General features: G+C 38.1%; 1 long non-coding RNA gene across 1 annotated transcript in view; it reads right to left on the bottom strand.

Moving 5' to 3' along the window:
* Positions 1-5,170: 5,170 nt before the first annotated feature.
* Positions 5,171-25,808, bottom strand: part of LOC138992148 (uncharacterized) — a 46,636-nt gene continuing 25,998 nt past the window's right edge. The window contains exon 3 of the long non-coding RNA XR_011468062.1: positions 5,171-5,961. This is a non-coding gene — a long non-coding RNA (uncharacterized lncRNA). The remainder of the gene's footprint in view (positions 5,962-25,808) is intronic.

Here is a 25,808-nt window from a genome sequence, read left to right on the forward strand (position 1 = left end):
GTGAAGATGCTTTCCTTTGCAGGGTATCATTCAGTAGAATGGTGAAGCCAGTATGTCAAGATTATGAACCAGATTCCTGGGTGGTTTTCTTCACAATTTTGTTGAGACAGTCTACTTCTTTGTGCATTATGTTATTTTTATGTTACTAATTTTAAATTTTATGAAGCTTCCTCTCATATATTTTCCCTATGTAGCCATCTAAAAAGAAAATACACGACACAGTGACCAATTTTCTGTCATTTATGTCTTTTGCTTCACCAATTTATTTACAGATTTATGGTTCATTGACTTTCATAGTTTGAAAATAAATGTTAAATCAATACTTTGTATAAATTTATTATAGTTTTACTCTAAATTATTTTGCAATAGATTGTTTGACCAATGTGGCTTAAAATTCGGTTGTTTATAAATGAAAACATTAAGCAAGAAGAAGGCATAAAATCAGCTAGCACTCTAATGTAGCAGCTTGTGAGTGAGAAACTATATAGCATTTTTATGTAACATATGGGAAAACTGTGCAGCATGGGATTTTTTAGTATTAATTCTACAGTTGTACTAAATCTAACATGACAGTCTCTATCTACAATCCAGCCAGATTTAAAGTGCTAAGTTTTCATTGATGCTCTGAATGCTGAATTATCTAAGTGGTGCTGTTCAAGAAAGTCCATCTTCATAAAGCAAGTTTAGACTCCTTAGCATCCTCACATGGAAATCATCTTAAGTACTAGGTATTCCAAGATGTAGTTTTCTTTCAAATTCAGGAGTCCTTCCAAAATTACTCTACTATTTTGAGCAATCATCTTTTAAGTAGAAGAAAATATCTATCACTGTAAAAAGGAAAAAATTTTAAAATTTTGATCATCCCATTTTTCAGGGCTTAACTTTTCTTTACCTGACTCTCTGCTTTTTTGACAAATCATAAACTGGAAACTGCACAGTTGAATGCCGAAAGGAAGAACAAGTACATAAGAGCCACAGTACTTTTTAAAGACATATATAAGTACAACTGAATGAATTTTCACAAAACAAACACATCCATATATACTCAACCAGATCAAGAAGTAGAATGCTACTAACTCCCAAGAAGCACCATTTAGTCTCACTTCTACTCACTAGCCACTGCACCCCCCAAGGTAAGTACTATCCTGACAGTTAACTGATAGTTTTTCCTGCATTTATACTTGATATAAATGACATAATACGTTCATACTTTTGTGAATGGCTTCTTCTACCCGGTTTAGATTTGTGAAATGTAGTCATGCTGTCATAAATTGCTCCTTCTCACTGTTACAAACTGTTTCATTTTTTAAACATACCACAGTTTATTTCTCCATTATACTATCAGTGGGCATTTGGTTAGGTTCTAGATTTGAGCTATTACAAATAATGCTGCTATGAATATTCTGGAGCATATCTTTTAGTGAATATAAGTACACATTTTTGTTGAGTATCTATCAAGGTACTATTTTAATTCTACACAGCTATGGTTAATACATCTACTCCTTATGCAATATGTCCTCAGAATCAAGGACAATGACACCTTTTTTCTAGTCATGATGTTTGGAAGGTAGCCTAAAGCTTTTCAGATGCAAGAAACTACATTTCAAAACATTCTAGTAAGACATTGGCAGCATATTTAGATTTTTATAGATTTCAGACTTTAACTTAGAAGTACATGAAGTTAACTTGATTTTTATATCACTACATTTAATTCCTATTTTAAACTCCCATTCTTCCTAATGGGCAGGAACTTAATCTCAGTGAATGCAGAATGTCCCTCTCCTGCCTTTTCTGGAATTCCTAAATTCCAGAGATGGACATGATGTTGGGGCTTCTAGCTGCCATCTATTCAAGCTGACGTGTTCATTCCTACCTGGGCCCTCCTAGGTATTGAGATGCCTTCCTGCTTCAGACTTCTTTGGGTCTGCTGGCTCTTTTTGCTGACATTAGGCTCTCTCTCAGGCCTATGCCTGATAATCATGTTCAAACTCATGAATAACATTCCTTTGTTCCCATATCCTTTTGGACCCATAAATACTCCATTAGTCCAGAATGGAGTAGGCAGCCTGGAGAGAAGGATGATTAGTAGGAGCACAGAGGATTTTAAGGGCAGTAAAACTACAATATATGATACCATATGGTGGATATGGTATCAGAGAAGGCAATGGCACCCCACTCCAGTACTCTTGCCTGGAAAATCCCATGGATGGAGGAGCCTGGTAGGCTGTAGTCCATGGGGTCGCTAAGAGTCGGACATGACTGAGTTTTTCCCTTTCACTTTTCACTTTCATGCACTGGAGAAGGAAATGGCAACCCACTCCAGTGTTCTTGCCTGGAGAATCCCAGGGACGGGGGAGCCTGGTGGGCTGCCGTGTATGGGGTCACACAGAGTCGGACACGACTGAAGTGACTTAGCAGCAGCAGCATGGTGGATATAGCAGGCTTCTCATGTGGCTCAGTGGTAAAGAATCCGCCTGCCAATCAGGAGACACAGGAGACATAGGTTCAATCCTTGTGTTAGGAAGATCCCCTGGAGGAGGAAATGGCGACCCAGTATTCTTGCCTGGGAAAAACCATGACAGCGGAGCCTGGTGGGCTACATGCAGACCATAGGGTTGCAAAAAGTCAGACACGACAGGGACGCAGCACACAAACAAGCACGGTGGACACATGTCATTACACATTTGTCTAAACCCATAGAATGTGCAATACCGAGAGTGCATCCTAATGCAAATTATGAAGCCTGGATGATAATGATGTGTCAATATAGGTTCATCAGTTGTAACAAATGTACTACTCTGGTGGGTGATATTGATAATGGGGATGGCTGTGCATATGTTGGGGAGTGAGTGCAGAGGAAATCTCTGTACCTTCCTCTCAATTTTGCTGTGACCCTAAAACTTCTCTAAAGTTAAGTTTATTTTAAAAATAAGAAAAAAACCATATATGAACAAGTAGTCATTGAAACTGTTTGAAAAGATTTATGAACTAAAGTTGATAAAAATTGTTCAACAGGACTTTCTTGGTGGTACAGTGGATAAGAATCTGCCTGCCAATTCAGGGGACACGGGTTCAGTTGCTGGTCTGGGAAGATCTCACATGCTGCAGAGCAATTAAGCCCATGTGCCATAAATACTGAAGCCAACACTCTTTAGGGCCCGCAAGCCACAAGTACCGGGATCGCGTGCTGCAGCTATGGAAACTCATGTGCTGAGAGCCTGTGCTCTGCAATAAGAGAAGCCACAACAATGAGAAGCCCATGCACTGCAATGACGAGTCTCCTCTGCTCACCGCAACTGGAGAAAAGCCCGTGTAGCAAAGGGGACTCAGAGCAATCAAAAATAAACAAACAAATAAATTATTTTTTTAATTATTTAACAATATGTGGTTATGTGTGTGCGTGCGTGTACACACACACACACACGCTCATCCTTTACACAGCTGATAATTCCAAGTGCTACAGTAGTTGAGCAAATATCTGTAATGAAAATTAAGTTTAGTCAATACCTTCAAAATTAAAGACAGTGGACAAGGATATATTTTACAACAAAGGGAATATATCCAATATTTTATAATAACTATACATGGAGTATAACCTTTACAATTATGCATCACTATGCTGTATACTCGGAGAAGGCAATGGCACCCCACTCCAGTACTCTTGCCTGGAAAATCCCATGGATGGAGGAGCCTGGTGGGCTGCAGTCCATAGGGTCGCTAAGAGTTGGACATGACTGAGCGACTTCACTTTCAATTTTCACTTTTCACTTTCATGCATTGGAGAAGGAAATGGCAACCCACTCCAGTGTTCTTGCCTGGAGAATCCCAGGGATGGAGGAGCCTAGTAGGCTGCCGTCTGTGGGGTCGCACAGAGTCGGACACGACTGAAGCGACTTAGCAGCAGCAGCAGCATGCTGTATACTTGATACATATAACATTGTAAATCAACTATACCTCAATCAAAAAATAAAAAATAAAGGCAGCTGGTTGTTTTAATAGTATCAGTGGGAAAGCTTTGATCTAAAAACCCTGGATAGAATTAAGTCATTTTTATTTCACTACTTTCACCTTTTGCCCTGAGATAAGGGAACAAACCCCACAGTTTTATATTTTGCTTCCTATTAACTAATGGAATGCATGCTCATTACAGAACATTCACACTTAAAGAAACATCCAACAAAGAAAATGAAAGTTCCCCCACAAAATTATCTCCCCAGAGATTATCACTACCAGTGATATGGTATAATTTTTTCTGATATTTTTTTCTATCCATATTTGAAATCAGTATCTAGGTTTAAAAAACACAACACCAACTCCAAAAGCTTGGTGAGCAACAGAGAGCTTTATTGCACTGTTCAGAAAAGAAATAACATGAAAATTATATTACAAAATTTCCAAAGTGTTCATTTTATTTTTCCTCCACTTCACAAAACTGCTTTCTCTCTCTCACATGGTCTCTTCCTCCCAATTCATAGTCACCTTTTCATAAACCTCCTTGCTCTTCCCTGTCTTTCATGTTTCCCTTTTCTTTTCTCAAGTAGAGTAGTCTGCAGGCTTTTCTAGTTTGCAGTCAAACTGATCCCATTATTAGGTAATTAGTCAAGTAAATCAAGGACCTTTCTTTCTTAGAAAAATAAGAAGGGCAGGAGTAGCAATGGAAAGTAGTCATAATTTAACCTTCTTTCCTTATCATATATGTGTGGCTTTATTACAGGAACAGTTTTTTTAGTTATTTTAATAAAAATAAGATTATTATACATTCTGCTTAATAATTTCCTTTCTTTCACTTAATATATGTTAAACATCTGTTGATGTCAGTATAAATATATCTACATCATGTTTTATAGTCACTTAGCATTTCATTACATAAGTGTTTCATAATTTATTTGGCCAACCCCCTGTGGTGGGACATTTGGTTATTTCCAAATTTTTGCTGTTTTATGTAATGCTACAATGAATATTCTTGAATAAGTAGAGTAGAAGCCATCTCATCTAACCCTATTGGGACCAGTGGTTGCTTAATCAATTCAAGGAAAATGTAAAAATTGATGCAAAATGTTTCAAATGCTTTATATTAACTTAAGACACATAGTAAATATGTTCTTCTCTAATATTTTGACTATTTGTCAAATTGTCTATTGTCAGGGTCTTTTATTTGGAGAGTGAGTTTCACTGATCACGTATAATTGTATATCATGTGTCTTGCATAAACCATTGCCAAAACATAAGGTTGACAATTTCCCACTTCAGCTTTTTTTCAGCGTAGAGTTCAGTGGACTGTGGGCTTTAGGATGGGAATTAGTGTACACTTAATTAGTGTTAGTGTGTACTTTCAAGACAGAACTACAGTGTTGATTATTCTGGTGAGCTGTTTAAGTTGTTTAAGTGGAACTGATTAACAGCACCTCTACCATATATTTGTAAGATAAATTCTTAGAAGTGAAATTACTGGATCAGAGGGTATATGCACTAGAACCTTATACATACTGTCAAACAGTTCTCCAAAAAGGTTATCATAACTTACATTCTCAAAGATACTGTGTTAGAGTTTTCATTTCTCAGATATCCTCACCAACAGTGGCTATAAAGAGTAGTTTAAATGCAACAATGTTTTTTATTCAGCAATATTTATTAAAATTTCTAGGTGCAAAATTTACTCATGACAGTTGAAACTGTAAAATTCACAAAAGAAAACTGTAATAGACAATGTTTGTATCCCTCGAAATTCATATGCCAAATCTCAACATCCAAAGTGGTATTTAGAAGTGAACCTCTGAGAAGTGACCAGGTGATGAAGGTGAAGCCCTCATAAATGGGATTAGTGCCCTTATGAGACCCCAGACAGCTCCCTTGCCCTTTCTGCCACCTGAGGATACAGTGAGAGACAGCAGTCTGTGAACCAGGAAACAGGTCCCCATCAGATAACAAATTTGCCAGCATCTTGATCTTGGCCTTCACAGACTATAGAAGAATGAGAAATAAATTTCTGTTGTTATCAGCCACGTAGACGTTTCTCTTGTTTTTATGATATTTTTGTTACAGCAGCCCAAACAGATAAAGGAGTAAATCTTTGTGCTCTTAGGTTAGGCAAAATCTTCTTAGATATGATATCAAAACACAAGAGACAAAAGGAAAAACAGATAAATTGGACTTTATAAAAATTAAAAACTTTTGTGACAACTCACAAAAATATGGGGAAAATACTTTTAAATCATATATTTATAATGGATTTGTATCTAGATTATATAAAGAACACCTAAAAGTTGATTTTAAAAAGAAAAAAATAACGCTGTATAAGAATAAGCAAAAGAACTGAATAAACATTTCTTCAAAGAAAATATACAAATGGCCTAAAGCACATGAAAAGATACTCAATATCACTGACCATCAGGCAAATATAAGTCAAAACCACAATAAGATACCACTTCACATTCATTAGGGCAGCTATAACAGAAAGGACAATAATAAGTGTTGGAGATGTGTGGGGAAACTGGAACCCTAATACATTGCTGGTGGGAATGTAAAATGGTACATTCGCTTTGAAAACAGTCTGGTGGTTCCTCAAAATGTTAAATGTATAGTTACCATGCGAACTAAGTCGCTTTGGTCATGTCTGACTCTCTGCAATCCCATGGACTATAGCCTGCCCAGCTTGTCTGTCCTTGGGATTCTTCAGGCAAGAGTAGTGGAGTGGGCTGCCATGCTCTCTTCCAGGGGCTCTTCTGAACCCAGGGATTGAACCCATGTCTCTTACTTCTCCTGCACTTGCAGGCAGGTTCTTTACCTCTAGCACCACCTGGGAAGCCCCAATAGTCACCGTATGATCCATCAATTCCACTTCTAGGCATATTTCCAAGAGAAATGAAAACATGTCCACAAAAAACTTAAAAACAAATGTTCATAGCAGCATTATTCATAGTAGCCAAAAAGCAGAAACAATTCAATTACCCATCATCTGATGACTGAATACATAAAATGCAATATATCCACATAATGTAATATTATTGAACAATAAAAAGGGATGAAATATTGATACATGCTACAACATGGATGAACCCTGAAAACATGCCAAGCCAAAGAAACCAGTCATAAAATATTAAAACCATCACAATACTGTAAAGTAATTATCCTCTAATCAAAATTAATTTTTTAAAAAGATTTTATTTCCTCTATAAAAAAAAGATTATCCATTTTAAGATTCTATTTATACAAAATGTCCAGAATAGGCAAATCCTATAGGACTACAAGGAGATCCAACCAGTCCATTCTAAAGGAGATCAGTCCTGGGTGTTCTTTGGAAGGAATGATGCTAAAGCTGAAATTCCAATTCTTTGGCCACCTCATGCGAAGAGTTGACTCATTGGAAAAGACTCTGATGCTGGGAGGGATTGGGGGCAGGAGGAGAAGGGGACGACAGAGGATGAGATGGCTGGATGGCATCACTGACTCGATGGACGTGAGTCTGAGTCAACTCCAGGAGTTGGTGATGGACAGGGAGGCCTGGCGTGCTGCAATTCATGGGGTCACAAAGAGTTGGACACAACTGAGCGACTTAACTGAACTGAACTGATAGAGATAGAAAGTAGATTAGTAGTTTCCCAGGGCCAGAGTACGGACAAAATGGGAGTGGCAAGTAATGGACATGGGGTTTCCTCCTGAGGGTGGGGAAATGTTCTAAAATTAATTATGATAACAGTTGCACAGCTCTTAATAATGTGATTATACTAAAACCCATTGAATTATACACTTTAAATGGGTCAGTTGTTTGATACATGACTTATACTTAATAAAGCTGTTACATTAAGTGGGGAGGGATAAATTGGGAGATTGGTATTGACATATATACACTGCTATATATAAAACAGATAACTAAGAAGAACATATGTATGGCATATGGAACTCTATTCAATACTCTTTAATGGTCTACATGGAAAAAGAATCTAAAAAAAGAATGGATATATATGGATATATGTATAACTGATTCACTTTGCTATGCACCTGAAACTAACACAACATTGTAAACCAGCTATACGCCAATAAATTTTTTTTTTAAAAACCTTGATTTTATATGTCAAAAAATTATGTCTCACAATGTTCTAGGTGCTATAAATACAGCAGTTGACATCAGTTCAGTTCAGTTGCTCAGTCATGTCTGACTCTTTGCAACCCCATGGATTGCAGCACACCAGGCTTCCCTGTCCATCACCAACTCCTGGAGCTTGCTCAAACTCACGTCCATTGAATCAGTGATGCCTTCCAACCATCTTATCCTTTGTGGTCCCCTTCTCCTCCTACCTTCAATCTTGCCAGCATCAGGGTCTTTTCAAATGAGTCAGCTCTTCACATCAGGTGGCCAAAGTATTGAAGTTTCAGCTTCAGCATCAGTCCTTCCAATGAATATTCAGGACTGATCTCCTTTAGGATGGACTGGTTGGACCTTCTTGCAGTCCAAGGGACTCTCAAGAGTCTTCTCCAACACCACAGTTCAAAAGCATCAGTTCTTTGGTGCTCAGCTTTCTTTATAGTCCAACTCTCATATCAATACAAGACTACTGGAAACATCCATACATGACTCTCACATCCATACTTGCCTACTCTCCACACATCCTATTCTCCACACAGCCAACTCTCCACACATCCAACTCTCACATCCATATGTAACTACTAATCAAACTGACCATATGGACCACAGCCTTGTCTAACTCAAAGAAATTACAAGCCATGCTGTGTAGGGCCACCCAAGATGGACGGGTCATGGTGGAGAGTTCTGACAAAATGTAGTCCACTGGAGAAGGGAATGGCAAACCACTTCAGTATTCTTGCCTTGAGAACCACATGAACAGTGTGAAAAGGCAAAAAGATATGACACTGAAAGATGAACTCCCCAGGTCAGTAGATACCCAATACGTTACTGGAGAACAGTGGAGAAATAACACCAGAAAGCATGAAGAGGTGGAGCCAAAGCAAAAACAACATCCAGTTGTGGATGTGACTGGTGATGGAAGTAAAGTCTAATGCTGTAAAGAATAATATTGCATAGGAACCTGAAATGTTAGGTCCATGAATCAAGGTAAATTGGAAATGGTCAAACAGGAGATGGCAAGAGTGAACACTGACATTTTAGGAATCAGTGAACTAAGATGGACTGGAATGGGCGAATTTAACTCAGATGACCATTATATCCACTACTGTGGGCAAGAATTTCTTTTTTTTTTTAATATAAATTTATTTATTTTAATTGGAGGTTAATTACTTTACAATATTGTATTGGTTTTATCATACATCAATTTCTTAAAAGAAATGGAGTAGCCCTCAGAGTCAATAAAAGAGTCCAAAATGCAGTACTTGGGTGCAATCTCAAAAATGACAGAATGATCTCTGTTGGTTTCCAGGGCAAACCATTTAATATCACAGTAATCCAAGTCCATGCCCTGACCAGTAATGCTGAAGAAACTGAAGTTGAATGGTTCTATGAAGACCTACAATACCTTCTAGAACTAACACCAAAAAAAGATGTCCTTTTCATCATAAGGAACTAGAATGCAAAAGTAGAAAGTCAAGAGATACCTGGAGTAACAGGCAAGTTTGGCCTTGGAGTACAAAATGAAGCAGGGCAAAGGCTAACAGAGTTTTGCCAAGAGAACGCACTGGTCATAGCAAACACCCTCTTTCAACAACACAAGAGATGACTCTACACATGGACATCACCAGATGGTCAACACCGAAATCAGACTGATTATATTCTTTGCAGTCAACGATGGAGAAGCTCTGTACAGTCAGCAAAAACAAGACTGGGAGCTCACTGTTCAGATCATGAACTCCTTATTGCCAAATTCAGACTTAAATTGAACAAAGTAGGGAAAACCACTAGATTATTCAGGTATGATCTAAATCAAATCCCTTAATGATTATACAGTGGAAGTGAGAAATAGATTCAAGGGATTAGATCTGATAAAGTATCTGAAGAACTATGGACAGAGGTTCATGACATTGTACAGGAGGCAGTGATCAAGACCATCCCCAAGGAAAAGAAATGCAAAAAGGCAAAATGGCTGTCTGAGGAGGCCTTACAAATAGCTGAGAAAAGAAGAGAAGCTAAAGGCAAACAAGAAAAGGAAGGCTATACCTATTTTAATGCAGAGTTCCAAAGAATAGCAAGGAGAGATAAGAAAGCCTTCCTAAGTGATCAATGCAAAGACATAGAGGAAAACAATAGAATGGGAAAGACTCGAGATCTCTTCAAGCAAATTAGATACCAAGGGAACATTTCATGGGCACAATAAAGGACAGAAACGCTATGGACCTAACAGAAGCAGAAGAGATTAAGAAGAGGTGGCAAGAATACACAGAAATATAAAAAGATCTTCCTGACCCAGATAACCGTGATGGTGTGATCACTGAACTACAGCCAGACATCCTGGAATGCAAAGTCAAGTGGGCCTTAGGAAGCATCACTGTGAGCAAAGCTAGTGGAGGCGATGGAATTCTAGTTGAGTTATTTCAAATCCTAAAAGATGATGCTGTTAAAGCTGACATATGTCTTCCATTTATCCTTCCAGATTCACTCTCCATCCTTCTCCATTATGCACTCTGCCCAAAGAGGCTGATCTAACAGACCACATCAAAAGGGTTCTCAGGCTTTGGTTGAGTTTGGCCAACAGCGAACCGAGGCAGGAAATCAGGGTGGGAAGGAAGGTGGGATCATAATATTTGTTCTTTCAGCTCTCTCACTGAGAGGGCACCTTGTGCCTGCTGTGTCTCTACAGTGAAAGTCACTGATCTTCCAAAAGAGGCAACTTTCTATGCTGTCTCTTTTATGTTCTATTAACTACTACAGCAATTCCTCTAGCTTTTATATTTATATGAAAGCCAAAGAACAATCTAGGAACATATCAGAGATGGGGAAAAGACTAAGGATTGTAACCAAAGAAATCAGTTGAGCTTTAACCCATAAAAAAAAAGCACAACTAACATTTTGTGGAACAAAAATTCACAGAAATAAATATTTTAACTGTTACATCTCACAGATAAATTATATCATGCCATGGGTAAAGATTTTAAATAAAGTATTGCCAAGGTAAGAGTCAAAATTCTCTAGCATAAATTCGGTGACAAAGGACTGCTGTACAATCTTTTTAAAAAACTGAATAATCAATTTATTTACTCTAAGAATAGGGTACATAGACTCACAATGTCTTTGTGCATTTGTTTTTCCATCTGAAAAGTAGTAGCGGTTTTGACTTCTTTAAATTCTCATTCGTGGTAACAAATACTTATGCATTCCCAGCTTCTGGCTGATTAGAGTGCCCTCATGTGTGTCTCTGCTGTAATGTTCTAGATTTCTGAGAAAGATAGTAATCTCAGCAGCAATACAATTATAATTTATTTCCCATTTATAATAGCTTCAAGTATCACTCAGCAAATGCTGAAGAGTGTGATTAATCCTACTACAATTCATTATCAAACTTTTCATATGCCAAATTTTATTCTAAAGTAATGAAGTTATTATTTGCCCCAGTTCAAATGTTAATAACTTGAGTTTTTTTCCTAAAAACTTCTAAATTTTTCACTATGATTTTATTATCATACCTTAATGAAAAGCTGTAGCTAATTAAGTTGTCAATTATATATGATAGCCTGACTATACACTTTTGGAGGGTGGACAACAGCTCAAGGAACCAGTTCTAACTCAGTTTTTCCAAATAAAAATTTCCTTGTTTAAATCATTGCAAAGACTACTCAAAAAGACTATATTTGAGGATGCCAACGCCAAAAGAGAATTTCATTTTTTGGAACTGTATATAAAATAAAAAATCTCATAAATCCAACAATATTTTATATGACACTTATCCAACAAGTATTTATTGAGGGCCCCCACTATGTGCCAGGAATGAGATGTCAAACTGAGGAACCTGAATTTACTAAAGTAAAGCAAAAGGGACTGTTTTTTTCTCCTTTTATAAAATGACTTAGTAATAAATGCCTCACCCAAGAGGGTTGCTGTAAAGATCTAATAACATGACATACGTAACCACATATTTTAAAACAGAGAAACGTTGTTAAAATGTTTGCAAGAGAAACCTTGGTGATTCCAAGGACATATTTTAGGCCTTGCCTTGTGTATGGAAGATCTTTGAATGCGAGGCTCTACTACTACTCTAAATTTTTTTAATTAAAAATTTTCTTCAAAGTTTCATGACAGGAGAGAAGGTGGGAAGAGAGAATTGTGTTACCTAAGAAAAGAAGTCTGAACTATTATTTTCCTCATTGCCTCTTACCTTCTTTATCTTAGTCAATCTCAGGCAGGGCATACATTGGCTGCGGATACCAGTTAAATCATGAGGTCAGATTAACTATACTAGATTAGCCAGAATGGAGCAGTTATACTAACCCGGCAGAAGCCAGTGTTACACCTTTCCAAAATCCCTGAAAACACCAGCAAACTCATGACGTTCAAAGGTACGTATTATAGTATATGAGGTGATTATCTGATTCTAGGCCCTGTAGAAAATTGAATAGACCCACAAATCACATATCCCACATATCAGGGACAGATTTCCTCTTCTTGGGCTCTAAAATCACTGCGGATGGTGACTGCAGTCATGAACTTAGACGACGATTGCTTCTTGGAAGGAAAACTATGACAAACCTAGACAGTGCGTTAAAAAGCAGAGACATCACTTTGCCAACAAAAGTCTGTATAGTCAAGGCTATGGTCTTTCCAGTAGTCATGTATGGATGTGAGAGTTGGACCATAAAGAAGGCAACGTGCCGAAGAATTGATGTTTTCAAACTGTGGTATGGAGAAGACTCTTGAGAGTCCCTTGGACAGGAAGGAGATCAAACCAATCAATCCTAAAGGAAGTTAACCCTGAATATTCATTGGAAGGACTGATGCTAAAGCTGAAGCTCCAATACTTTGGCCACCTGATGTAAAGAGCTGACTCATTGGAAAAGACCCTGATGCTGGGAAAGATTGAAGGCAGAAGGAGGAGAGGGCAACAGAGATGGTTGGATGGCATCACTGATTCAATGGACATGAACTTGTGCAAACTCCGGGAGATGGTGAGGGACAGGGAAGTCTGGCGTGCTGCTGTCCTTGGGGTTGCAAAGAGTTGGACATGACTTGGCAACTGAACAACAATGAACAACATATCACAGCCCCCCTTCCTGCTGTCCTCTATCCACTCAGAATCTGACACGGTATTCCAAGAAAAGTTCCATGTCCCACAGTTCTGTCTTCTCCAAGTTCCAATGTAAATTTCCATGGTTTTATGTGACCTATTAATCAGTTATCTCCAACCTTTGCAAGTTTGATGACATACACTTCCTCTCCAATTTTTAAACATCATGGAAATTATTTAACATATCAAAAGTAGATTTAAAAAAGCATAGTGAATCCTCCGCATACCCATCAACCAACTTTAACTACTGTCAACATTTGGGGAACTTCAAGATTAGAATAGCCTAAAGGAGGCAAGAATATACAATGGATTAAAGACAATCTCTTTAACAAGTGGTGCTGGGAAATCTGGTCAACCACTTGTAAAAGAATGAAACTGGACCACTTTCTAACACCATACACAAAAATAAACTCAAAATGGATTAAAGATCTAAACGTAAGACCAGAAACTATAAAACTCCTAGAGGAGAACATAGGCAAAACACTCTCCGACATACATCACAGCAGGATCCTCTATGACCCACCTCCCAGAATATTGGAAATAAAAGCAAAAATAAACACATGGGACCTAATTAACCTTAAAAGCTTCTGCACATCAAAGGAAACTATTAGCAAGGTGAAAAGACAGCCTTCAGAATGGGAGAAAATAATAGCAAATGAAGCAACTGACAAACAACTAATCTCAAAAATATACAAGCAACTCCTACAGCTCAACTCCAGAAAAATAAACGACCCAATCAAAAAATGGGCCAAAGAACTAAATAGACATTTCTCCAAAGAAGACATACAGATGGCTAACAAACACATGAAAAGATGCTCAACATCACTCATTATCAGAGAAATGCAAATCAAAACCACTATGAGGTACCATTTCACACCAGTCAGAATGGCTGCGATCCAAAAGTCTACAGATAATAAATGCTGGAGAGGGTGTGGAGAAAAGGGAACCCTCTTACACTGTTGGTGGGAATGCAAACTAGTACAGCCACTATGGAGAACAGTGTGGAGATTCCTTAAAAAACTGGAAATAGAACTGCCTTATGACCCAGCAATCCCACTGCTGGGCATACACACTGAGGAAACCAGAAGGGAAAGAGACACGTGTACCCCAATGTTCATCGCAGCACTGTTTGTAATAGCCAAGACATGGAAGCAACCTAGATGTCCATCAGCAGATGAATGGATAAGAAAGCTGTGGTACATATACACAATGGAGTATTACTCAGCCATTAAAAAGAATACATTTGAATCAGTTCTAATGAGGTGGATGAAACTGGAGCCTATTATACAGAGTGAAGTAAGCCAGAAGGAAAAACATAAATACAGTATACTAACGCATATATATGGAATTTAGAAAGATGGTAACAATAACCCGATTATGCGAGACAGCAAAAGAGACAATGATGTATAGAACAGTCTTATGGACTCTGTGGAAGAGGGAGAGGGTGGGAAGATTTGGGAGAATGGCAATGAAACATGTAAAATATCATGTAGGAAACGAGTTGCCAGTCCAGGTTCGATGCACAATGCTGGATGCTTGGGGCTGGTGCACTGGGACGACCCAGAGGGATGGTATGGGGAGGGAGGAGGGAGGAGGGTTCGGGATGGGGAACACATGTATACCTGTGGCGGATTCATTTTGATATTTGGCAAAACTAATACAATTATGTAAAGTTTAAAAATAAAATAAAATTAGAAAAAAAAAAAAAAAAAGATTAGAATAGCCTGACAATGGGAGTTCCCTGGTGATCTACTGGTTAGGATTTGGTGTTTTCACTGCCAAGGCCTGGGTTCAATCTCTGATCAAGGAATTGAAATCCTGCTGCACAGTCAAAAAAAGAAAAAAAAACAGCATGAGAGTGGGTGGTGATTAGAAAACCAAACAGAATTTTTGAAACAAAAATATAATATTTAAAAGTATAAAATCAATGGAAAGATTGAACAGCTGAATAATTAGTGATCTATAAGACAGTCCCAAGGAAGTTACCTAGAATATACCATTGTGGTGGTGGTTGTGGTTTAGTCGCTAAGTTATGTCTGACTCTTGCAACCCCCATGGGCTGTAACCCACCAGGCTCCTTTGTCCATGGGATTTCCCAGGCAAGAATACTGGAGTGGGTTGCCGTTTCCTTCTTCAGGGGATCTTCCCAACCCAAGGATCAAACACAAGTCTCCTGCATTGCTGGCAGATTCTTTACCAACTGAGCCACCAGGGAAGCCCCAAATATACCATAGAGACAAAGAAATGGAAAGATGAAAGAGAAATTATGGGTCATAGATGATAAAGTGCAAAGGTCCAATGTGCATCTGGCACCAGAAGGGGAAAATGGACAGAACAGAGGAGAGGTCATGTTCAAAAAATTATGACTGAGAATCTTCTAGAATTGATGAAATTCAAATCCTGACTTTGAAGAAACTAAATGAATCCCACTCTAAATAAAAAGAAATCCATGCCAAGACACATCATTGTAAAACCAAAGGTAAGAAAAAAAAAAACAAAGGTAAGAAAAAGATCCTAAATCAGCTAGAGAAAAATACAGCAATAACAGGACATTTCTCAATGGCAATAATAGAAGCCAGAAGACAGTGGAATAATGTCTTTAAGGTCTGAGAAGAAAATAACTGTCAACCTAGAATTATGTCATCAAAAACTACCTCAAAAAAGATCCTGAAGTAATAATATTTTCAGAGAGACTGTGGAAGATACCCTCAACTAGGAGGTCAATTACCCTAAAGGTAATTCTTGAAGTTTTTAGGGAGAAATTCTAAGGCACTGGGCTTTGTAAAAGTTGTGAAAATGCATAGATTGAGAACACAAAAAGACTAAGGGCACACTGGCTCCCACCACAACTACTACCAACCTCATCTTAACTTTTCAATTCTGGGACATTTTGGTTACACTGGAGGTGTATGCTTTACTTTTGCAGATTTCAGGGGAAGGGAACACTTCTGCTCCATCTCCTCATGCTACTGACCCCAAAAGACCTTTCTGGGCCCATAAGCTCTTAGGAGGAGTGGTTAACATGACTGGTCAGAATTCAAGGCATTGACTGGGCCTTATCTGCATCTTCTTCATGACTCAGGTCTCTATTTTTTTCTGCCTCTTACTGAAGTTTCTTTGGGTCTCCTCTGAAACAACTAGTTTTGGAGAAAGAAGAAATAGCTGACATATCTCCATAGAGAAAGTTATTATATTCTCATCCTTGCATGTAGCTCCCTAAAGTTCCTCAGTCTGGGACACCAAAGGGACAAGGGGACCCAGGCATCCTCGGTTTCTGAATTAATAACATTAAAATACCTCAGACCTCATATGTGTCCTCTAATATAGATGCTCATCCCTACTCTAAGGTAATGAAGATTAGCTGCTGTCCCTGGGGAAAGGACAAGCGGCTTCTCTGCCAAATTCAAACACAGGAGAAATAATCTTTGCTGGAAGAAAAACACTGATTTCACAGGGAATTAAAGGTTAATCATCTTGGTGAAATCACCCAGCTCTCTAAAGAGGCTGAATATTTACTGTATTAGAATAGAAACAGGACAAATGTCAAAAAGAAATCTGGACCCAAATACACACTGAATTCAGTATATGATAAAAGTTAGCATTCCAGATCAGTGGGAGAAAGATGACTTATTCAATAAATGTAATGAGACAACTGGTTAGACTTTTTTAAAGCTGAATCATTACTTTATGCCAAAATAAAGTCCATATGTATCAAAATTTAAAGATAAAATATGAAAGCATAAAAATACTGAGGGGAACATGGATGAATATTTTTATAATCTTGGAGTGGAAAAGGCCTTTTCAAGCATGTGTTACCAAATTCAGATTGTATAAAGAAAAAAATTTTATACATTTTGGCTGCATAAAAATAAAAACTTAGACCTTTCAAAATGACATGAAAATACTACTTAAAAAAAGATATATCATCTTCTTGAGTAAGGATTAAAATCATAAAGATGTCAATTATTCCCAAATTAGTAACTGAACCAGAATATATTTATTTTTAACTAACATATGCATACAAATCCAGTCAGAATATACTGACTTTACATCAATAATGTACTGATTGATATATTGATTTTACTGGACAATAACACTAACATTCATGTGGAAGAATACATGAGACTAATCAAGAGTATTTGGTAAAGAACACCAGTGAAGGGAGATACGTCTTATCACAATTCAACTTAAAATGAAGCCATAGTAAATAAAACAGTATATTATTGGCACAGGAATAGAAAAATAGATCAGTAGAAAGTATGGAGAGTCCAAAATTGATTAAACTATATAGGAGAATCTTATCAAAGAATCGAGATGGTTTTACATATTATACGGTGCTGGAATAATTGAGTATATATTTGGAAGAAAATAAACCTATTTCTTCTGGCAGAAACTGATAGCTGTGATACAAATTCCATTCAGAACCCTGATTTTATTTAGGCTAGAAGTGTGTTCAGTCAACTATTCACCTCCCTCAGTTCAGTTCAGTTCAGAGTCAGTCGTGTCTGATTCTTTGCAACCCCATGTACTACAGCACACCAGGCTTCCCTGTCCATCACCAACTCCCAGAGCTTACTCAAACTCATGTCCATTGAGTCAGTGATGCCATCCAACCATCTCATCCTCTGTCACCTCCTTCTCCTCCCACCTTCAATCTTTCCCAGCATCAGGGTCTTTTCCAGTGAGTCAGCTCTTCACATCACATGGCTAAAGTATTGGAGTTTCAGCTTCTGCATCAGTCCTTCCAAAGAATATTCAGGACTGATTTCCTTTAGGATTGACTGGTCGGATTTCTTTGCAGTGCAAGGAACTCTCAATAGTCTTCTCTAGCACCTTATTTCAAAAGCATCATATCTTCGACACTCAGCTTTCTTTATGGTCCAACTCTCACATCCATACATGACACTGGAAAAACCATAGCTTTGACTAGATGGACCCTTGTCAGCAAAAAATGTCTGCTTTTTAATATGCTGTCTAGGTTTGTCATAGCTTTTCTTAAAAGGAGCACGTGTCTTTTAATTTCATGGCTGCAGTCACCATCTGCAGTGATTTTGGAGCCCCCAAAAATAAAGTCTGCCACTGCTTCCATTGTTTTCCCATCTATTGCCCTGAAGTGATGGGACTGATTGCCATGATCTTCATTTTTTGAATGCTGAGTTTTAAGCCACTTTTTCACTCTCCTCTTTCAATTTCATCAAGAGGCTCTTTAGTTCCTCTCCGCTTTCTGCCATAAGTGTGGAGACATCTGCATATCTGAGGTTATTGATATTTCTCCAGCCAGTCTTGATTTCAGCTTGTGTTTTTCATCCAGCCTGGCATTTCACATGATGTACTCTGCATATAAGTTAAATAAACAGGGTGACAATATACAGTCTTGACGTACTTCTTTCCCAATTTGGAACCAGTCCATTGTTCCATGTCCGGTTCTAGCTGTTGCTTCTTGACCTGCATATAGATTTCTCAGGAGGCAGGTAATGTGGTCTGGTATTCCCATCTCTTGAAGAATTTTCTGCAGTTTGTTGTGATCCACACAGTCAAAGGCTTTGACATAGTCAATAAAGCAGAAGTAGAGGTTTTTTTTAAGAATTCCCTTGCTTTTTCTATGATCCAATGGATGCTGGCAATTTGATCTCTGGTTCCTCTGCCTTTTCTAAATCAGCTTGAACATCTGGAAGTTCTCTGTCCACATACTGTTGAAACCTACCTTGGAGAATTTTGATCATTACTTTGCTAGCATGTGAGAAGAGTGCAATTGTGCGGTATTTGAACATTCCTTGGCATTGCCTTTCTTTGGGATTGGAATGAATACTGACCTTTTCCAGTCCTGTGGCCACTGCTGAGTTTTCAAAATTTAATGGCATATTGAGTGCAGCACTTTCACAGCATCATATTTTAGGATTTGAAATAGCTCAGCTGGAATTCTATCACCTCCACTAGCTTTGTTCATAGTAATGCTTCCTAAGGCCCACTTGACTTCACATTCCAGGATGTCTGGCTCTAGGTGAGTGATCACACCATGGTGGTTATATGAGTCTTAAGATCTTTTTTGTATAGCTCTTCTGTGTATTCTTGCTACCTCTTCTTAGTATCTTCTGCTTCTGTTAGGTCCATAGCATTTCTATCCTTTATTGTGCCGATTTTTGCATGAAATGTTCCCTTGGTATCTCTAATTTGCTTGATGAGATCTCTAGTCTTTCCCATTCTATTGCTTTTCTGTTTCTGATCACTTAGGAAGGCTTTCTTATTGTTCTTTGATGTTCTTTGGAACTCTGCATTCAGATGGATATATCTTTCCCTTTCTCCTTTGCCTTTTGCTTCTCTTCTTTTCTCAGGTATATGTAAGGCCTTCTCAGCCAACCATTTGGCCTCTTTGCATTTCTTTTTCTTGGTGATGGTTTCGATCACCACGTCCTGTACAATGGGCTTCCCTCATAGCTCAGTTGGTAAAGAATCCGCCTGCAATGCAGGAGACCCCAGTTCAATTTCTGGGTCGGGAAGATCCACTGGAGAATGGATAGGCTACCCACTCCAGTATTCTTGGGCTTCCCTTGTGGCTCAGCTGCTAAGGAATGTGCCTGCAATGAGGGAGACCTGGGCTCAATCCCTGGGTTGGGAAGATCGCCTGGAGAAGGGAAAGGCTACCCACTCCAGTATTCTGGCCTGGAGAGTTCCATGGACTGTATAGTCCATGGAGTCACAAAGAGAATGTCATGAACCTCTGTCCATAGTTCTTCAGGTACTTTGTCTTATCAGCAAGCTTGCCTTGAGAACCCCACGAACAGTATGAAAAGGCAAAAAAATATGACACTGAAAGATGAACTCCCCAGGTCAGTAGGTGCCCAATATGCTACTGGAGAAGAGTGGAGAAGTAGCTCCAGAAAGAATGAAGAGGTGGAGCCAAAGCGAAAGCAACACCCAGTTGTGGATGTGACTGGTGATGGAAGTAAAGTCCAATGCTGTAAAGAACAATATTGCATAGGAACTGGAATGTTAGGTTCATGAATCAACGTAAATCGTAAGTGGTCAAACAGGAGATGGCAAGAGTGAACATTGACATTTTAGGAATCAGTGAACTAATTCACAGAGTTGTTCTAATTCACAGAATTAAATCCACAGAATGGGTGAATTTAATTCAGATGACCATTATATCTACTATTGTGGGCAAGAATCCCTTAAAAGAAATGGAGTAGCCATCATAGTCAAAAAAAGAGTCCGAAATGCAGTACTTGGGTGCAATCTCAAAAATGACAGAATGAACTCTGTTCGTTTTTAAGGGAAACCATTCAATATCACAGTAATCTGAGACTATGCCCCAACCACTAATGCCAAAGAAGCTGAAGTTGAATGGTTCTATGATGACCTGCAATACTTCTAGAACTAACACCAAAAAAAGATGTCCTTTTCATCACAGGGGTCTGGAATGCAAAAGTAGAAAGTCAATAGATACCTGGAGTAACAGGCAAGTTTGGCCTTGGAGTACAAAATGAAGCAGGGCAAAGGCTAACAGAGTTTTGCCAAGAGAACACACTGGCCATGGCAAACACCCTCTTCCAACAACACAAGAGATGACTCTACACATGGACATCACCAGATGGTCAATACTGAAATTAAATTGATTATATTCTTTGCAGCCAAAGATGGAGACGCTCCATATAGTTGGCTAAAACAAAACCGGGATCTGACTGTGGCTCTGACCATGAACTCCTTATTGTAAAATTCAGACTTAAATTGAAGAAAGTAGGGAAAACCACTAGACCATTCAGGTATGACCTAAATTACTGAGACATAATTAGAAATCTAATGGGTAGAACTTCCAGGAAAGCTATTGTTTTTTGATTTAAAAAAAAAAAAAAAAGAATTTGCCTCTTACCCTTTTCCCTGAAAAATTCTTCCTGTCTATTACATAAATGTGATGCTTAGAGTATAGAAACTGTATTACATGAGAAAGAAAATAATAATCTAAAGACTGTCGAACTGAAAGTGAGAAGCAGCCTAGTTCTTTGATGGCATGGTAGAGTCACACACCAGTACTGACTTCTTACTTCCATTCTTTATGTCACATTAAAAAAAACCCTATCTGATGAAGACATTTTAGCAAGGATTGTACTATGCATAGTTGAATGAAAATTCTGTTAACTCAGCACCTATATCATATCACATACAAAGATGAACTTCAAATGACTTAGGTATCTACATAAAAAATGATAAAAATATGGAGGTGTGTGGGGGAGACTTTAATTAAGAAGAACCACTGGTGCACCCTCATGGAAAACCGTATGGAGGTTCCTCAAAAAACTAAAAATAGAATTACCATATGATCCCATAATCCCACTCCCAGGCATATATCCAAAACTATAATTCAAAAAGATACCTACGCCCCTATGTTTACAACAGCCCTATTCATAATAGCCAAGACATGGCAACTACCTAAATGTCCACTGACAGATGAATGGATAAAGAAGATGTGATACATATACATATATGTATACACACACGTACACAAACAGGAATATTAACTATGAAAAGAATGAAATAATCCCATTTGCAGCAATCTAGATGGAATGGGATATTATCGCACTAAGTGAAGTAAGTCAGAGAGAGAGAAAAAAAATACCATATGATATCATTTACATATGGAATCTAAAACTATGACACAAATAAACCTATCTACGAAGCAGAAACAGACTCACAAACATAGAGAACAGACCTGTGGTTGCCAAGCGAGGTGGGAGAGGGGTGGAGGGGGAGTTTGGGGTTAGCAGATGCACACTACAGAGTGGATAAGCAACAAGGTTCCACGCTATAGCACAGGAAGCTATATTAAATATTCTGAGATAAACTATAATGGAAAAGGATATTTTTAAATGTATATATATGTATAATTGAATCACTCTGCTGTATAGCAAAAATTAACACAACACTGTAAATCAACTACACATCAATAAAAAAAACTTAAGACATTAAAATAGATTACCAGGGGCAGGGGAGAAGAATCGAATTAAGTTTTTTCTATCATGAAAGCATAAATAAAATCAAAACAAACAATAGACTGGGAAAATATTTATATTACTAACATATGAGTTACAGTCCCAAGCATTCAAAAAGCTTCTACAGACTAATTAGAAACAAATGACCAGTAGAAAAAATGGAAAAGAATACAATAGGCAAGGTGCAAAAGAAGAAATTCAAACATTCAATAAAAATATGAAAAAATGCTCAGCCTCACTAGTCAGGAAATGCAAATAAAAACAAAAATAAGTTATCATTTATCACTGATTTCCAAAAACCATAAAGTGTGATAATATCTGGTACTGAGTAAAGGAAACTCATACATGCTGGTAGGAATATAAACTGCTTCAACAAACTTGGAAAATATTTGAGCAAACAGTCTCAGTTTTAAGGAATCTATCCTACAGAAATAAAGGCCTCAAAATGCAAGATAAATACATTGATGACATTGGATATCTCTTATCATGGTTATCATATCATGGTAACTGTCTTTAATTTATTCATGATTCCTGGTATGCTTGTCCTTTTTGCAGTGTGATTTGGTATTCCTTCCACTGACATGACTGAAGCGACTTAGCAGCAGCAGCCACTGAGAGTTAAAGTCTACTTCTCTACTTCTTGAATCCTGGACTTGGTGACTTTCTTCCACCAATGGGATGGTACAACTGTGGCACAAACAGAAGTTTGAATACAATTGCAGGATTTCCCTCATGGCTCAGTGGTGAAGAATCCACCTGCTAATGCAGGAGATGGGGGTTTGATCCTTGGTCCAGGAGGATCCTGTATCCCATGGAGCCTAAGCCAAACTAAGCCCAGCAACTATTGAGCCTGTGCTCCAGAGCCTGGGAGCTGCAACTACTGAGCCCATGTGCTGCAACTTCTGAAGCCAGAGCACCCTGAAGACTATGCTCTCCAACAAGAGAAGCCACCGCAATGAGAAGCCTGCTCCCCACAGCTAGAGAGTGGCCCCCACTCACTGCAACTACAGAAAAAGGCTGAGCAGCAAACAACATCCAGCACAGCCATAAATAAATAAATAAAATTATTTTAAAATGTTAAAAAATGTTTTAAAAAGTAATTACATATTGGAGCTTGCTCTTTCTTGCAGATAGGAACAGCCTCCTGGAGGATGAGAGATTATGTGGAGAAGACCCTGGAAACCATCCTAGCTGAGACCCCAGATATGTGAGTGAGGTCATTCTAAACCCTCCAGTTCCAGCTAAGCTGGCCCAGATGAGAACTGACGAGCCAACTCTCAGAATTCTAAGAAATAATAAATACTGTGGTTTTAAGTCACTAATTTAGATGACTTGCTTCACAGAAAAATAAATATTTGATACAGTAGTGAAAAAACAAAATGAGCTACAAAACTTTGGATGTAATCAATGGAGAAAGATGAGTCAATTGCTTCACATCCCTGTTACCGACTATTATGCAATTATTAAAGTGTTAGAATCTTCATCTATTACTTCAGAGCAACCCTGCCCAATAGAGAGGTAATGTGAGCCACATGTGTAATTTTAAGCTTTTATAGCTATATTAAAAGGAGATAGACAAAATTTTAATAATCTATTTATTTAACCCAATATACCCCAAATATTATCATTGTATGTGTAATCAATAAAAATTATTTGTTAGATATTTCACATTCTTTTTTTAAACTAACTCTTAGAAAACTGGCATGTATTTCATACTTCAGCACAATTTAATTCTGACTAGCTACATTTCAAGTGTTCAATAGCTATGTGTGGCTAGTGATTACCACAGACTCAAATGTTTGAGTCTCTCCACAGCTACCTCCTCAATTCCTTTTTAAGAGAAAAGACATATAAGTATACATCAGTATGCAGAATGGGATGGAAGGATGTAACCCAAATTGTTAAAATTGCTTTGCCAGCCAATTGAGGTTGGAAGAAAAAGTGGATTATATCTCTTTATACATTCTTATATTGTTTAGCTTCATTATAAAGGTATGTTAATTAAAAAAATAATAAAGGTATGTTAATTATAAAATTATTTTTAAAAGTTAATCACAAAGCCTAAAATAAACTAAAAACAATGAGATAAAAAGGAACACATCAACGGCTCCTAACTAAGATTACTTTCAAGATGAAGAAAGAATTTTCCTTTTTAATAGAGATCTTCTTGCACTATTTCTATCTTAAACTTTAATCACATATTACTTTTTTTTTTTTACAATTTTAAAAGTTACATTTTTAGGTAAAATAAATATTGATTTGAAATACTTAATTCCTCATACTAAATATTTATTAAGTATCAGCTCTGATAGGCACATACTCATTTTTTAACTTTAAGCCATAACAATTTTTAACTTACAGAATGTGTGGGAAATATTTTTGAGCATGGGAGACCTTTGGTGCTCCTTCCTTCTTATTCTAAGTAAGGTCACTCTCCTACTTCCAATTAATATTCTACTGAGGAATGAAATATATGGGATTAGCTTGCCACTTAGTAGCCTAATGTTCAGTTTAGTACAGTTCAGTCACTCAGTTGTGTCCGACTCTTTGCAACCCCATGAATCCCAGCACACCAGGCCTCCCTGTCCATCACCAACTCCTGGAGTTTACTCAAACTCATGTCCATCGAGTCTGTGATGCCATCCAGCCATCTCATCCTCTGTCGTCCCCTTCTCCTCCTGCCCCCACTCCCTCCCAGCATCAGAGTCTTTTCCAATGAGTCAACTCTTCACATGAGGTGGCCAAAGTATTGGAGTTTCAGCTTCAGCATCAGTCCTTCCAATGAACACCCAGGACCGATCTCCTTTAGAATGGACTGGTTGGATCTCCTTGCAGTCCAAGGGACTCTCAAGAGTCTTCTCCAGCACCACAGTTCAAAAGCATCAATTCTTCGGTGCTCACCTTTCTTCACAGTCCAACTCTCACATCCATACATGATCACTGGAAAAATCATAGCCTTGACTATATAGATCTTTGTTGGCAAAGCAATATCTCTGCTTTTGAATATTCTCTCTAGGTTGGTCATAACTTGCCTTCCAAGGAGTAAACGTCTTTTAATTTCATGGCTGCAGTCACCATCTGCAGTGATTTTGGAGCCCAAAAAAATAAAGTCTGACACTGCTTCCACTGTTTCCCCATCTACCCCATGAAGTGATGGGACCAGATGCCATGATCTTAGTTTTCTGAATGCTGAGCTTTACGCCAACTTTTTCACTCTCCTCTTTCACTTTCATCAAGAGGCTCTTTAGCTCCTCTTCACTTTCTGCCATAAGGGTGGTGTCAGCTGTATATCTGAGGTTATTGATATTTCTCCCAGCAATCTTGATTCCGGCTTGTGCTTCTTCCAGCCCAGTGTTTCTCATTGCCAGACATCCTGGAATATGAAGTCAAGTGGGCCTTAGGAAGCATCACTATGAACAAAGCTAGTGGAGGTGATGGAATTCCAGTTGAGCTATTTCAAATCCTGATAGATGATGCTGTGAGAGTGCTGCACTCAATATGCCTGCAAATCTGGAAAACTCAGCAGTGGCCACAGGACTGGAAAAGGTCAGTTTTCATTCCAATCCCCAAAAAAGGCAACGCCAAAGAACGCTCAAACTATCGCACAATTGCACTCATCTCACATGCTAGTAAAGTA

Source organism: Bos mutus, chromosome 19 (assembly GCF_027580195.1).
Source record: "Bos mutus isolate GX-2022 chromosome 19, NWIPB_WYAK_1.1, whole genome shotgun sequence".
Lineage (NCBI taxonomy): Eukaryota > Metazoa > Chordata > Mammalia > Artiodactyla > Bovidae > Bos > Bos mutus.